General features: G+C 34.9%; 1 long non-coding RNA gene across 2 annotated transcripts in view; it reads left to right on the top strand.

Moving 5' to 3' along the window:
* Window positions 1-14,948, top strand: part of LOC115292606 — a 104,259-nt gene that overhangs the window by 41,452 nt on the left and 47,859 nt on the right. The window contains exon 5 of one of the 2 annotated variants that reach the window (XR_003909057.1): window positions 11,521-11,747. The exons of the other annotated variant lie outside the window; for it this stretch is intronic. This is a non-coding gene — a long non-coding RNA (uncharacterized LOC115292606). Of the gene's footprint in view, window positions 1-11,520; window positions 11,748-14,948 lie in introns of those variants that run through there. 2 annotated transcript variants of the gene reach the window in all.

Genomic DNA, 14,948 nt, shown 5'->3' with positions numbered 1-14,948 from the left:
CACAGGAAACCTATTTGTTTATGGAAGTGTGCCAGGTGTTTCTTTTTCATAAATTTGTAATTGATTAATCATCATCATCTAGGAAAAAGGGCAACACCATGATGAAAGACTGTATTTTCATCCATACATTAAATAAATAGAGCATTTAGAATGAGAAATGATGAAAAGATAAGGAGGGAAAGAGGAGGAGGAAAAATAGGAGCTCAAAGTTAGACCCGTGGCTTTATAAGTTGACCATAAGATAAGCCATTCAAATGTTACACCTTCCTAGTAAAACTCTGCAAATTTAAACCCTGTGAAATTTTATTTTAGAGTTATATCTAAGTTATACCTAACTTAGTAATGAAGTAAAATGTTGTATGATCGTCATTTTAAAAACTGCTATATTTATTTAATATCAGATAATGTTTTATTAAAATTAGTTATGAATAAAAGAGAGTGCTGACACTGAGTGAAACATATATATTTGGATGTGGCAATATTTTTTTTGGAAGCTTCCAAAATGTGTTTTGAAAATGGAAAATGGTCATTTAAGAGATATAGTAGGAATGGAGAGAAAAATGATCAGTGCAAGGACACTAAACTAAACCATGGAAGAGGTGAACAAACATGGTAAGTTATAAAGCAGATCTTTTCTAAAGCCAGATGACTTGAAATAAAGAACATGTGCCTGCAGTTCTGGCAGTAGGGGAGATTAATTTGCTGACCTGGCTGTACAGAAACATTAGGGATGAATTTTAGCTGGGTCTAGGCTCTGTGGCAAGAGGCAACAAAGGAATTACAGATGGAGAGATCATTGGAAAGACCACATTGTGAAGAATACAAAGTAAATATAAAGGTAGATATGAAATTAACTGTAAATGATTGCTAGCTAGCAAGGAATGACCATTGTCTTTTTGTCTTACACTCTAGTTTTATTTTGGTCTTTGTTACGATTATGATTTACAGGTAAACAAGCTGTACCATACTTATAGAACATATAGGCAGGTACATCAATCCATGTAGATCATAGATAGAGCTATAAGTTGTGTAACTAACCAGAAAGATCAACCAAAATAGTGGTATGTTGGTAGAGCTCAAATTATGGTCCATGGAATATCATCATCACCACCTAAGGATTAGTTAGATATGTGTACTCACAGGCCCCACTCTAGACCTACTGAATCATGATCTGAATTTCAATAAAATTTGCAAATTATTTTAAAGTGTATTAAATGCTAAGAAGTGATGTTCTAGAGTAGTATCCTCCTCTATCTTATCATTAAATGCTAGATTTTTTCACAGCTCAGTTTAAAAGCCCTCTTCTCAATCCCAGAGGCTGGGAAGATAAGAGAGTAAGAAGACCCTAAGCTCACCTTGTCTTCTGAATATGACTAGATCAAACTCACTTTATTATATATGATTCAGAATATAATCTGGAGACTGGCAGAACAAACTCTGCAACTAAAGGTAGAGAAGAGGCCACATCAACAAGGGTAGGAAGGGTGGAGATGCATTGGGTATTGAAAATGGAGCATGGCCTTTTATGGAGGGGGTGGAGGCAGGGAGCCACAGGCAAAGAAAAGTGGAAAAACAGACTTTCACACTGGGGAGCCTGCATAGGGAAGACAATTCCCCTTAGCATTTGGCTTTGAAAGGGAGAGGTCCCTAACTTTGTTGAGTTCTTACTACCAAAGAGACTTAAATCCTGGGATTTTAAAAATTGGCAGGCTATGTTCTGGGGGAGCCCAGAGGGCATTAGGAAGCTGAGTCCCCAACCTTAAAAAGAGGACACTACCACTATGCCCATGGAGATACAGCATAGAAGTAGCAGTTGGGAAAAAAAAAATGTCTGGTGCATATTGGATAAAAAAGCTATTTACTCATCTCAAAGCATATCCCAGAGGGAGATTCCTCCAGGAACAAAGTAGCTGGCAGGTAACATTTCTCTGCCTTGCCCCTCAACATAAACACACAACCACCTACAGGATCCAGCACAATATCAACACTACCCAACCTGCTTATACCAATGCCCACCCTACCCCCACTACACTTTGGCAGATCCACCCTTTTCAGTCACATTTGCCTCAGTTTAGGCTCTGTGTGCATGCTCTCCTAGATGGTCAGCAAAACCCTTGTCAACAGTTCATATCCTGACCAGTGTGCTTTGCAGGGCCTTGGTCTCAGTGGCAGCAGCAGTGGGAGATCCTGTGGAGCCTGAGGTGTACCTTGTTAAAGGTGTGTACCCCACCCATGCAGCCCCAGTCTCTGCAGCAGCAACTGCAGGTCTTATTTTGCAAGCAGACTTGCCCACACCTTGTTAAAATTGTGTGCCCCATCCTAGCCAGGGACCAAAAATTGATCACAATAGGCAAAGAGAGCCTCTGCAGACAACTGGGCTGAAAGAAATAGTTGCCAGGACACAACAGCAGGGAGACAACCACAGCAATACTGTTTCAGGGGAACAAGAGACACTGCATGGCAGGACACTACAGGACCTCTTCTTCATAAGACCATTATCTTCAGGAGCAGGACAAGTAACGGACTGTCCTGAAATACAGAAACAGACATAGAATTAGACACAAAAAAGGAGACAGAAGAATAAGGTCCCAGTCAAAGAACAGAACCAAACCATAGCAAGAGACCTAAGTGAAACAGATGTAAGTAATATGCCAGATAGCATATTTGAAGTAATGATCATAAAGATATGCACTGAACTTGAGAAAATAGTGGAGGACATTGGTGAGACTATTAACAAAGAAATAAAAAAAGAACCAATCAGATATGAAAATGCAAAAATTAAATGAAAAATACACTAGATATAGCAGGCTGGAAGAAGTAGAGGAATAAATTACTTGCCTGGAAGACAGACCTGTGGAAAGTAATCAAGCTGAGCAAATGAGAAGGGATAAAACTGAGAATGACTTAGGGAACTCAGTGACTCCATCAAGTATAATAACATTCACATTCTAGGAAAGAGAGAGAAGAAGAGAGAGAAAAAAGGGAGAAAAAATTATTAGAAGAAATAATAGCTAAAAACTTACCTAATCTGGGAAGGAAACAGATATCCAGATCCAGGAGGCACAGAAATCCCCCAACAAAATCAACCCAAGGAAGTCCACACTAAGACACATTGTAATTAAAATGACAAAAAATACTTGTGTGGAAGGAATTTTAAAAGCAACAAGAGAAAAGAAGATAGTTACATGCAAGGACAAACCTGCAAGTCTATCAGCAGATTTTTCAGCAGAAACTTTGCAGGCCAGAAGGGACTGGCATGACATGTTCAAAGTGCTGAAGGTGAGGGGTGGGGACAAAGCCCTGCAGTCAAGAATCCAAGGGTCCTCTCTTCAGCAGGGTGTCATTCAGAATAGAAAGAGAGATGGTGAGTTTCTCAGATAAACAAAAGTTAAAGGGGCTCATGACCACTAAGTCACCCCTCTAAGAAATATTAATGGGGACTCTGAGGGGAAAGGAAAGACCATAAGCAAGACTATGGTAAGTACAAAACACAAAAGCATTAAAATAAGTATATCTATAAAAGTTAGTCAAGGGATTCACAGAATAAGTACATAAAATATGATATCATATGCTTAAAATGTGAAGAAATAGAGGAGTAAGAATGGACTCAAACAGACGCTGACATCTAATTAATATAGACTGCTCTATGCAAAAGATGTTATATGCAAACTCACTGGTAGCCACAAATCAAAAATCAATTATAGGCATGCAAAGAATAAAGAGAAAAGAATCCAAGCATATCACCAAAGAAATTCAGCAAACCATGAGATGGAGCAAGAGAAGAAAGGATCAGAGAAAAACTACAAAAACCAATCACAAATGAGTAACGAAATGGCAATAAATATATATCTGTCAATAATTACTTTGAATGTAAATGAACCAATGCTCCAATTAAAAACAGAAGGTGAAAGTGATGGAATGGATTTAAGAAAAAGAAAAAAAGACCTATCTCTATGCTGCCTACAAGAGACTTATTTCATCTCTGAAAAGACGTGTGGGGGGCACCTGGGTGGCTCAGTCGGTTGAGCATTCGGCTTTGGCTCAGGTCATGGTCTCACGGTTTGTGGGTTCGAGCCTCGTGTTGGGTTCTGTGCTGACAGCTAGCTCAGAGCCTGGAGCCTGTTTCAGATTCTGTGTCTCCCTCTCTCTCCGACCCTTCCCTGATCACACTGTCTCTGTCTGTCTCTCAAAAATAAATAAAAAACATTAAAAACTTTTTTAAAAAGACATGTGAATTGAAAGCGAGGGGATGGAGAAACATTTATCATGCTAATGAATGTCGAAAGAAAGCCAGGGTAGTAATACTTATATCAGACAGATAGACTTAACAACAAAGACTGTAATAAAAGACAATGGACACCATATAATAATAAGGTGGGCAATCCAACAAGAAGATATAACAATTGTAAATATGTATGCACACAACATGAAAGCACCCAAATATAAGTTAATTATAGACAGAAAAGAACTAAGTGATACTACTATAATTATAGAAGGGGACTTTAACTCCCCACTTACATCAATGGAGTTCGATCATCCAGACAGAAAATCAACAGGAAACAGTGGACTTGAATGACACACTGTATCAGATGGATTTAACAGACATATTCAGAACATACCATCCCAAAACAGAAGAATACACATTTTTTCAAGTGCACATAGAACATTCTCCAGAAGAGATCACATATTAGTGCATAAAACAAACCTCAATAGATTTAAAAAGATTAAAATCATACCACATATCTTTTCTGACCACAAAACTATGAAACTAGAAATCACCTACAAGAAAAAATCTGGAAAGAACACAAATAGAGCTTAAATAACATGCTACTAAACAATAAATGGGTCAGCCACAAAATACAAAAATAAATAAATAACTAAATGGAAAGAAATGAAAGTGAAAACGCAACGGTCCCCAAACTGGGATTCAGCAAAAAGCGTTAGAAGAAGGAAGTTTTAGCAATACAGGTCTACCCCAAGAAGCAATAAAAATCTCAAAAAACGTTCTAATCTTATACTTAAAGGAGCTAGTAAAAGAACAAATAAAACACTAAACTAGAGAAGAAAGGAAATAATAAAGATTAGATCAGAAATAAATGATATAGAAACTGAAACAAACAAACAAACAAACAAACAAACAAACAAAAAACAGATCAATGACCAGGAGGTGCTTCTTTGAAAAGATCAACAAAATTCATAAACCTCTGACCAGACTTGTCAAAACAACAACAGCTACACCACCACCATCAACAACAACAACAACAAGAATACAAAAAAAAAAAAAAAGATACAGACAGAAAGGACTAAAAAAAAAATATCAGAAATAAAGGAGGAGAAATAACAACTGGTATCACAGAAATACAAATCACTGAATATTATAAAAAATTATATGTCAACAAATTGGAAAATATAAAAGAAATGGATAAATTCCTAGACACATAACTTACCAAAACTGAAGCAGGTAGAAATAGAAAATTTGAACAATTTTATTATCAGTAGTTAAATCGAATCAGTAATCAAAATACTTCCAACAAAGAAGAGGGGGAACGGACTATTTCACAGGTGAATTCTACCAAACATTTAAATAATAGCTATTATCTTTTCTTCTCAAACTATTTCAAAAAATAGGAGAAGGAAAACATCCAATTTCATTATATGAGGCCGGCATTACCTTGATACCAAAACCAAATGAAGACACTGTTTCCACCTACCAAAACAAACAAACAAAAAAGAACTACAATATCTTTGATGCATATAGATGAAAAAAATATCAGCAAAATACTAGCAAACAGAATCCAAATATACATTAAAAAATCATTCACCACAATCCAATGGGATTTATTCCTGAGATGCAAGTGTGGTTCTATATTCACAAATCAAAGTGATATATCACATTAGCAAGAGAAAAAATAAGAACTATATGATAATTTCAATAGATGCAGAAAAAGCATTTGACAAAGTAAATCATTCATTCATAATAACAATCCCCAACTAAGTAGGGAACATACCTCTAAATAATAAAGGCCTTTCACGAAAACCCCACAGCCAAAACCATACTCAATAGAGAAAGCCTGAGAGCTATTTCCCTAATGTCAGAAACAAGACAAAGATGTCCACTCTCACCACTTCTATTCAACATAGGACTAGAAGTCATAGCCACAGCAATCAGGCAAGACAAAAGGGAAAAAGTCATCCACATTGTCAAAGAAGAAGTAAATTTTCACTATTTGCAGGTGATATGATACTATATATAGAAAATCCTAAGGATTTTACCAAAAAAATATACTTCTAAAACTAATGGATTTAATAAGGTTGTAGGATACAAAATCAATGTACAAAAATATGTTGCATTTCCATACACTAATATTGAAGCAGCATAAGGAAAAATTAAGAAAATAGTCCCATTTACAATTACACCAAAAACAATATGACATCTAGGTATAAACTTAACCAAAGTGGTGAAAAACTACTCTAAAAACTATAAAACACTGAAGACAGAAATTGAAAATGACATAAAGAAACTTAAAGACATTCCATGCTCATGGATCAGAAAAACAAATATTGTTAAAAGGTCCCTACTACTTAAAGCAATCTACAGATTTACTGCAATCCCTATGAAAATGCCAACAACATTTTTCACAGAACTAAAACATTTTTTTCTTTTTTTTAAATAGTTTTTTGTCAAATTGGTTTCCATACAACACCCAGTGCTCTTCCCCACAAGTACCCTCCTCCATCACCACCACCTCTTTTCCCCACTCCCCCTTCCCCTTCAACTCTCAGTTCATTTTCAGCATTCAGTAGTCTCTCAAGTTTTGCATCCTTCTCTCTCCCCAACTCTCTTTACCTCTTCCTCTTCCTCTGGTCCTCCATTAGGTTTCTCCTGTTTTCCTGTTAGACCTATGAGTGCAAACATATGGTATCTGTCCTTCTCTGCCTGACTTATTTCGTTTAGCATGACACCCTCAAGGTTCATCCACTTTCCTACAAATGAAATCCTAAAATTTGTATGGAACCACAAAGACCCTGAATAGATAAAGCAGTCTTGAAAAAGAAAAACAAAACTGGAGGTATCACAATTTCAGACTTCAAGTTATATTATGAAGTTCAAGTAATCAAAAACAATATGGTACATGCACAAAAATAGATTAAAAATCAGTGGATCAGAATAGAAAGCACAGAAATTAACCCACAATTATATGGCCAATAACGGAGGCAAGAATATGCAATGGAAAAAAAGAATCTCTTCAACAAATAGTATTGGGAAAACTGGACAGTTATATGCAATGAAAGAAACTGGACCCCTTTCTTCCTCATTAAACAAAAGTAAACTCAAAATGGATTAAGGACCTATATCTGAGACGTGAAACCATAAAAATCCTAGAAGAGAGCACAGGCAGTAATTTCCCTGTCATTGCTTGTAGCAACATCTGTCTAGATAAATCTCCTCAGGTGAGGGAACAAAAGGAAAAATAAACTATTGGGACTGAATCAAAATAGAAAGTTTCTGTATAGTAAAGGAAACAATCAACAAAATTAAAGGACAGCATACTGAATAGGACAAGATACTTGTAAATGACATTTGTTATTATTTATAATATATGAAGAACTTATTAACTCAACACAAAAAATCCCCAAATAATTCTATTAAAAATGGACAAAAGACATGAACAAATATTTCTCTAAAGAAGATGTACAGATGGACAATAGACAAATGAAAAGATGCTCAACATCACTCATCATCAAGTAAATGCAAATCAAAACCACAATAAGATATCACCTCATCCTTGCAGAATAGCTAAAATGAAAACTCAAGATATAAGAAATAAGTGTTTGTGAGAATGTGACAAAAAATGTTACCAATGTGTACTGCATCAGTTCTATTGAGACAAAAGAAAATTTAATAGTACGTTAATATGTCAATTTAAACAGGTATGTCTTTACTTGCTTCCAAAATATATCATCCTTTTTGCCTATCTCCAGTGAAAATCCATAAAAGTATATTCCATATTCATCAAAAGCTAATGTGCACAAAATAATGATTGAGAACTACAAATGTAATTAATGTTATTTGATAATGTGAATAATCCAGTGGCACTCTGTTTGTTTGAATGGGCTTATGTACATATCGAATTGGAGGTTAAAATATCTATGTGATTGCTTTTCCTGTGTTGATAATACATACATCTTGGTACGATGCATTGCTTTAAAAGTAGAACAAATAAAAGTTTAATTCAGAAAAAATAAAAAAAAAGTCTCCTACTGCTTTATACCCTAAAAAATGTTTTTAAATCAACTTTGTATGCACTTTTCTTTGTGGAGATTGCTCTGAACTAAAATGGTTCAAATTAGTACATGGAAGAGAAATAGTTATAGGATATATTTTTTCTTTGTGTCACTTGAAGCAAAATTTTATTGTCATTTCTATATCCTTAATTATAATGCTTAATACTTTGTGAATCTATGTCACTTATGTATTGTAAAGTATAATGTCATCATGCCTACTTTAACTCATTCTTGGAAAAAGAAGATGTATGATTAAATCAGCTAATTCCCAAGTAATTATTTTATGGATCCTGACTAGCTAACCACACTAATCTACAAACTTTAATAAAAATTTATGTAGAAGTTATTTTATTTTTTGAAATAACAAAGGCAATAAAGCATAACAAAATAATCCATTCTTGGAAGATAATTGAAAAAATCGTCTTTAATGCATGAATATTCTGAACATCAATCACTTACTAAAAGGTTTTTGTCATACTTGTTGATTGATAAGAGTTCATACAAAGACAACAAACTGAAAGCAGAAGTCTAATAATGTCAACTACTTTAGGTGTCTTTAGGCATTGTTTTGAGGTTAGGTTAATATAATTTATTGTCCTTTATCATTTATAGGTAACTCATCTTTTTTTTTCTATGCATTGATTCATCTCCTTATAAATTCTGTAAACAATGTAAATTTTGAATAATTTCACCTTGTAGAAATCCTTTCATTTCTCAAGCCATGTATGCTCAGTTGCTCTCCTATTGTCATTCCATAAGTCAATATTAGAGGCAAGATACATAGTCTATAGTTCCCTAGTCCTATATATGTCTTCAGCATTCAATTACCCTCTAGAGAGCAATGGCAATATTAACAGTGATTTATTGTAAATCGTTAGCTATTGTTCCATTATCCATTTATCCCAATGAGAGCTTGCCTATTTAGAAATTACTGCACCTCCACCCCCACTTTGTTTTTAAGGAAAAGATCTATTGAAGATTTTAGTAAAATCATGACAATTCAGGGGTTTGGGCAAGCACATTGTCCAAAGTAGAGGAATGTGTAAGTGTCATATTTCCCATTACAAAAATTACAACTGGAGAAAACAGTACTGCTTTGCTTTGCTTATGTTTTTAATGGGTGTTCCCATCTGAATCATTGCTTATCTTTTCATTTCTCAAGCAAATCATCGTTTATATTTCCTTTATGCTATTTTCTTCCCGATGCTTTATAGAAACACTCCACTTTAAAAAGCTGCTAACCTCATTGCTCACACTGTTACTTTCTCTGAGTTCATAGGTTAAAATGAAAAAAAAAAAGATTATTATTTAGAATATTTTAGAATCTTGGAAAAATAAGGCCAGATCTGACTTTAGAGGCTATTCATTGAAATAGTAATTCTTATTTATAGGAGAAGTGGGGCAGAGGTAGGGGTGTATGCAAATGTGTAGGTCACAGTTTCCTTGGCTGACAAAGAACTTGGAGTAAGGCTTGGTTTGAAGTTCTTATGTGGCAAAAGTCTACTCTCAAGACTTCAGGCCACAGCTGTAGAGGTAATAATAATAGCCATTCTATGTGTGAATTCAGACATAAGATAATGTAGATAAAAGTATTTTAAAAATACAAATTATTACTGTTGATAGCTACAAAGAGATTAAATGAGAACTAAAGAAAAAGAATGACTTTCCAGAAAGCCTAGAGATAGATTTCGGATGAGGGTCCCGGTTGTGACTAGGATTGGCTCCAGTTACCACTGCTGTGTAACTAATTACCCCCAAACTGAGTGGCTTAAAATAATTTTCTTTTTCTCCCTATTCTGTGATTCAGGAATTAAGAGTTCTATTGGGTGGTTTGCCCTTGGAGCCTCTCCTGCAGTTGTAATCAGATGCAGCTGGGGCAGGCTTAGTCATCAGAAAAAATGACCTAAACTGGACAGCTGAGATGGCCCACCAATGGATGGCAGTGATGCTGGCTCTTGGCTTAGATTTCATCTGAGTCTGTCGACTGGAGTACCTATCAATGGCCCCTCCAATGTGAGGGTCTCAGGCTAGTTCTTACACGGAGTAAGTGTGTCAAGAAAACCAGGTGGAAGTTACACAGCTTCTTATGAACTAGTCTTAGAAGCATCCAGCACCATTGCTACCATACTTTAGTGGTCAAAGCATTCAGAAACCCACTCATATTGAAAGGGAGGTGACATAAACCTCAGATCACAAAGGTAGGAGTGACAAAGAATTTGTGACCATTTTTAAAACGTACCATATTTAGTTTGAGTCTGGTGTGTATTTTCATATCCTGTTACTCCTACTGAGAAACTGTGTGAAAAGTTATGTCCCACTTCTTTATGAACGGCCACATATTTAGTTCTCGTGGTAGAACTACAGTTGACTTGAAAATTTAAAAAAAGTGGTCATGTATTCAATATTTATAACTTATATGCATATCGTTCAATAGAAAATCAACAAAATAGAACTGAGTACAGCTGTATGAGAGCTCCATACAGCTCTCTCAGGTACTAGGAATAAACTATTAAAAACAAAAAGTGCCGTCATGTCTCTAAGAAAGGTAGAAAAGTAAACATAAGTTAAGAATAATGTTGCTAAGTTGCTACAACAGATATATACATTGGGTGGGCTCTGGAATGGCTTTACTGCACAGGAGGTTAAAGAAATGGTTGCAGAAGATTGGGATTAGAGGGGGCATCAAGAAGAACCCTTGACCACCAAAATGGTCAGCCCTCTCCCTGTCCGAAGACATGGCATTGCAAATGCACTTAAATTTGAGAAGTCAAAAAGTATAAACAAAAATTCAAGTTAAAGTTGATATGGCTATGGTGTAACACAAAAAAGTGATAGTTAAAGAAGATGAGTCTGGGAAATTAAGATAGAGCCAGGAATTGAAGTCTCTTCTATCATGGTCAGAAGTTTGTGTACAAAGATATGGTCATTTAATGTTAATAATGTAACTAAAACTATTGAAAAGCAGAAGTTAGTATTATAAGATTTCTTTGGGGGTACTTTCAAACAATGGAAACAGTATAATTAAAATATTTCCAAGTAGTTAAACCTGAATATAGTTACAATCGAATTCAGAACAGAGAGGAAGTCCATTTAAACAAACTATAGATGTTTAATACAAAGCCTTTATGAAACACAAATGAAACTGGATTGAAATCAGGTGTTGACTTAATGTAATTTTGCCACGGTATGTGTTGGGTTATGTTTGAATCATCTAGTATTTGCATTTACATACAGTAATCAAGATGGAGCAAGCAACAAGGAGAACAGATTCTACGTTAAAATCTCCATGGACAAACACATGGTGCTCACATCGTTGGCTCCTGTGATTTTACTGCATGTGAACTGGCTAATTGAATTGAGAGAGAGTTTCCTCGATCAAGTACAAAACAAAGATCCTTTGTGGTTAAAATTTTCCGCACATGGAATGTGTTAAAGTAAGGATAAATGTGCAGGACACTGTTTACAGCTCAAAGATTTAATTATTTGTAAGAAGAATGTCTGTTGAAAATAAGTGGGATGCAGGAAAATAATTTAACAGGAGGAAGTGGGGCTTCAGTGCACAGGTTCAATGCAATAGAACTTCCCCCCGCAAGTTGTGTAGTGCAGAGCAGCAGCATGGGCATCAGTTGGCAGCTTGTTAGAAATGCTGTCTCAGGTCCCACCAAATAGAATCCACCTTTTAACCAGATTCCCAGGTTATTCCTAAGGGCATTAAAATCTGGAGAATACAGATAATGGGTGCAGGACACTGTAGGTGCAGGATAACCTTGAAGGATGAAGTGTAGACCTTTGCATTTGTTTTCATGAGTTGGCTGAAAGAAAATGAGTTAGATCTTGAAGAGGAAGAACACACAAGAAAGAACGGATAAAGAACGAATTTCAAAAGCAGTGGAAATTGAACACATTGTAAGAAAGGACAGAATTCATATGTATAATTGTATGGAATTTTAATAGACAGATGTAGTCTATTATTAAAATAGTTGGCTATCAAGTCTTTAAGACATTGGTTGGCACACGGTAATATCAATATTAATTGAATGAATAAGCTTTATATACATCACTGTATCACAAAAGTGATTTTGCATACATTATTTCACTTTGAGCCTTACAACATCCCCATCAAGTAGGGAGAATGGGTGGTTGGCATCATTAGACAAATGCTTTCAACTTGTCTGCTTTGTAATAACTTAAAATCAACAGGTATGACAAAACCTTTTAGTGCATGATTGATGTTAAGAATATTCATGCATTAATGATAACATTTTCAATTGTCTTCAAAGGAGGATAATTTTTACATGTTACTGCCTTTGTTTAAGACAGACTAAGAGAGTTAACTGCTCTATAAATGCTAACTTTGAATAGTGAATTTACTAAGTTTAATTAATTTTCTAATTTATATCCTACTTTGCTACATCAAAGATTTAAAGGAGGCATCATGAACAATGTAATTTAAAATATATGAGGGATATAGGTTAGGGCCACACATACTTTGTCATTATTGAAAGGGAATTGGAAATGGCATGATTTCATAGGTTAGTTCTGGGAACCAGTGTCCACCTTTGTCAGCTCCTTCACCTCAGTGTGGAACATTTGGCCAGTTAGGCCTAGCATGCCCTCCATAAAGAAGGGTACCCCTTAGCATGAGAAGCACAGAAAACAATATTGAGAATAATGAAGTACAGAGAGGTAGCAACTGTTTAAAATTTCAGATGGGACTAGGATTTGAAGTCATGCTTTCTGATTAAAATTTGATAAAATATAGAAAGTTTTCATTTCAAATTTGAGACATATTGCTTCATACAATGTGTATGTGACCAAAGATGGTTGTTCGTAGTAATTATGGACCATCCATGTAAGTCTGGAACACATTTTCAACATAATTTGCTCCCTAAAACAGTCTTCTTATGTTCAAGGAACAAGTAAAAGCTGGAATTCTCATTTTAGAGAAAGGACAAAAGTAATTAAAGACCATACGATGACTCTATTTTGTTGGATAAATATTTGACTCATACAAAGGTATACTGAATCATGTGTTTTACTAAGTGAATATTTTTTCTTAGATATTGAGACATTTTTATGTTGTTGAAGGGAGACATTTGTTATGTGACAAACCAAAGAACCTTTAAAAACTTCATTGCACAATCTTATTCTTTTAATGTATTGTTCATTCTAAATTTGCACAAATTCATCATAAGCAAAAGCAATTAAATAAAATCACTTTAAAGGATAATGAGGTTTTGTGTTCCATCTTAGTTTTAATTGTCTAAAGGCTTAAAAGTTCATACTTTTTAAACATTTGAAGTAGATACTAATCTCTGGAATCAAATACAGTCAACCACATTATGAAATTCAACTTGTGTTGAACCCTACCAACCTATTAGTTTGAGATTTCTCTGAGGATGAAAATAAAACTGTTTTACTCCATTGTGTCCCACTTATTTACCCATAAGTGTCCACTGATGTTATATGATAACAAGTTATAATTATAATTTTAATTGCTACCATATTTTCTACACTGGCTCTGCACCAGGCACTTTCTTGGGCACCTGATACACAATGTTCCAATTCTTACAACCATCATTCCAAAAAGTGTTATTAGATTCAAATTACAAAAAAGGAAATGGAAACTTAAAGAAATTAAATTTGCCAAAGGTCACAACTCAGGCTATCTTCTAAATACTGCTTTCTTCCTCCTATGCCCTGCTGATTGCTTATTACAACTTTAACTAAATAGCGTTTGCATTTTCAGGAGATCATGGGGCTTAACATATCTGTAAATGTCTTAAGTTAGAAGATTCCTGTAGGTAAAGATCCAGTAATAACATTATTATACAATAATTATAAAATTATACAATACCATAACAAAGTTTAATTCTGAGAAAAAAGACAGCTTATAATATTTAATTTTGAAAAAAAAGGGTAGACACATTCCTCATTTTATGTTAGCTAGGGCACCCAATTTGTAGAATGGTTTTATGGCATAGGCACAGTGGTAGAGACACTATATATTTGGTTTTCTAAAGCAGGACCCCTATGAGACTGAAAAGGAGTAATAACCAGACAGGTAGCTGGACTGTGTGCTTCACGTGGGGTTGTCCTGGGCTAACTGGAACGTGTGGTCTTCCTATACACAGGAAGTTATACATGCTCATGAAAGTGAATTGGCAAATGACAGAGACAGAACTGAGGCCAGCCCAAACTCTCACTCAGAAGTCCATTTTTCTCTAAGACTTGAATTAAGTAATGGTATATACCTTATAGACTTTTTTTCTAAAAGAGGCATGCTGGGAAAGCATTTGGAAGTTTTGTCCAATGCTATTTATGCTTAAATTGCTCCCTAGTTAGAGTGTTCTGATGTAATTAACTTTGAAAAAGGATGTTTTCAAAAAGATTAGAGAGTATTCTAGGGTAGAGAGAAAAGATGGGAGACAAAATGCAGGACTGAGTCAGCCCTTTATGTCTTTCTGATTCAGAAGCTTTATAATTTCCTTCTTAATCAAACTGCACTGTTTTTAAATCAGATATTTAAAACATTCCATTAAATGTTCCCCAAAAGTTGTAAGAACAACAAACATTTGGCATAAAAATAAATCTGCTAATACTAAATATTTTTGCATTGCGTTAAAAATAATTTATATAATTCTAAAACTAATAACATTAAA

The sequence above is a fragment of the Suricata suricatta genome, chromosome 5 (genome assembly GCF_006229205.1).
Source record: "Suricata suricatta isolate VVHF042 chromosome 5, meerkat_22Aug2017_6uvM2_HiC, whole genome shotgun sequence".
Lineage (NCBI taxonomy): Eukaryota > Metazoa > Chordata > Mammalia > Carnivora > Herpestidae > Suricata > Suricata suricatta.
This window is presented reverse-complemented; position numbering and strand designations above follow the sequence as displayed.